Genomic DNA, 2307 nt, shown 5'->3' on the forward strand with positions numbered 1-2307 from the left:
GTCATGAAATTAAAAAACAAAAATAAGGGCCGTAAAACTCCAAAAGACGAGTTTTTGGAAAAAGTAAACCTGCTTTTAAAAAAGAGCAAAATCACTTTCAAAACAAAATGACAGTCCAATAAAACTATTGGTGATTATATAGAATGGGCATAAAACGTCACAAGAGACAGACAGAAAAGAAATGTGGTAGTACATGCCAAAGGAGAAGTGACTTTCCATAGACACTGTAAGTGAAAAAATCTATCAGGCTGACAAAGGAGGCACGCGGGCCAGTACTGGAGAAAGGAAAAAGCATGCAGAATATGTAGAACAACTCTCCATTTCACAGGACTTCACAAATGAATGAGACTTTATGCTGGTTAAAATACAATGTATTGAGGAGGTTACCACATTGTGGAGAAGACAGCTTTATGACCTAGTGTAAAGAATCTGACCAGAAGAGAAATGCCCCTAATCAAAGACAATACAAGGTCACCATCCCAGGCACACTGCTGACCCCACTGGTAGCAGAGACCTCATTATCTTCAGCCAGATAATGGTGAGTCGCAAAAGATGGACAGGTAGATGACCCATAGCTCTTTAAATTTAGTACAAGACAGGAGTTCATGGATCCAGGCATCACACTGCAAGCAAAAGGGAAATAATCATGTTCAGTTTCACATTTAGAAAACTGCTCAGATACTAGGGAGGCTGAGACAGGAGGATTTCTTGGGCCCAGGAGTAGGAGGCTACAGGGAGCTAGGATCATGACACTGCCCTCTAGCCTGGGGCCAGAGAAAGACCCTGTCTCTAAATAAATAAATAAATAAATAAATAAATAAATAAAATAGAGTTACATCTTATCTATTAGGATAAAGTTTGAGGGAGCTCCAGAAGCCCCAGGTACACCTACAGTTTCCTGACACTTTTGTAGTTATCAATAAAATGGGACTTATCTTGCTTATATATATTTTTACATATTAGAGTTAAAAGAATATTTTCTCATAGGGGAAAAAATAGAAAACAGAAAGGTTGTTCCTTCAGGGGTCAGGTTGCTCTGGCACACCTAAATTATTTATCTTAAAACATTATGATGAATGTTATTTGTAAAAAGTGAAGCAAAATTTCAGGTGAGTTGAAATTTAAAATGGAAAGGTAAAACAGTAAATCCCCTAGAAAATAACATAAGGAAATATTTTTGTGGTTCTTTAGGTAGACAAATATTTCTTAAACATAGTGCATAAAAAGCACTGACTATAAAGAAAAGTGATCATTTGGCCTGCATTAAAATTAAAAATGTCTGATGAACAAAAGGCACCATTAGAGAAGAGATTGAATAGGCAAGCCACAGAGTGGGAGAAGATACATATAGCCAACAAAAAGACTTGTGCCATAATATATAAAGAACTTGTACAAATCAATAAGAAAAAGAAGATAAGCCAACTTTATAAAAAACTTTTTTTTAAGGAGGTAAAAGACTTGAAAAGGTGATTCATCAGAGAGAATATCCAAAGAACCAATAAACATATTAAAACGTGTTCAGCTTTATTGTTTGGCAGGGAAATGCAAATTAAAACTCCAAAGAGATTCCACTGTGCAGCCACCAGAATGGTTACCAGCATAAAGACAAATTAAACAGGTGGTAAAGTTGTGAGTCATTAGAACTCTAATAAAGTATTGGTAAGAATGGAAACTGGTGTAACTGCTTTGGAAACTTCTCCAGCAGTACCTACTAAATTTGAATACAAGAATACCCATTGCTACACAGCAATGAAAAGGAACAAATCATCATTACTGCAATATAAAGGAAATTCTTAAAGGGGTTGAACAAAAGAAACCAGACACAAATGAATACATACAATATAATCCCATTTATATAAAATTCAAGAACAGGTAAAACTTACTGCTGCAGTGTTAGAAATAAGGATTGTACTCTTCAGGGGGTAGGTAGGTGTTGACTGGGAGGGACACGTGGAGAGCTCCTGGGTATTGATAATGTTATTTTTTTTGATCTGAGTTGAATTACACAGGAATAATCACTTTGTGAAATTCATTGACTTGTATGTTTAGGATCTGCATACTTTTCTATAACAGTATAACCCAATGAAAAATTTCTATAAAATTTTGCACAACAATGTCAATGTACTTAATACTGTTGAACTTAAAAATGGTTAAAGTGGTCAACTTTGTGTTATGTATATTTTACCACAATTACAATTTTTTTTACATGAGAAAGAATCAATCTTGCTAACACTTTGATTTCAGACTTCTGGCCTCTGAAGCCATGAAATACAGCCAAAGCTCATTCCACCACACAATGTCTTCATG

The sequence above is a fragment of the Otolemur garnettii genome, unplaced genomic scaffold (assembly GCF_000181295.1).
Source record: "Otolemur garnettii isolate 467f Iridium unplaced genomic scaffold, OtoGar3 scaffold00026, whole genome shotgun sequence".
Classification (NCBI taxonomy): domain Eukaryota; kingdom Metazoa; phylum Chordata; class Mammalia; order Primates; family Galagidae; genus Otolemur; species Otolemur garnettii.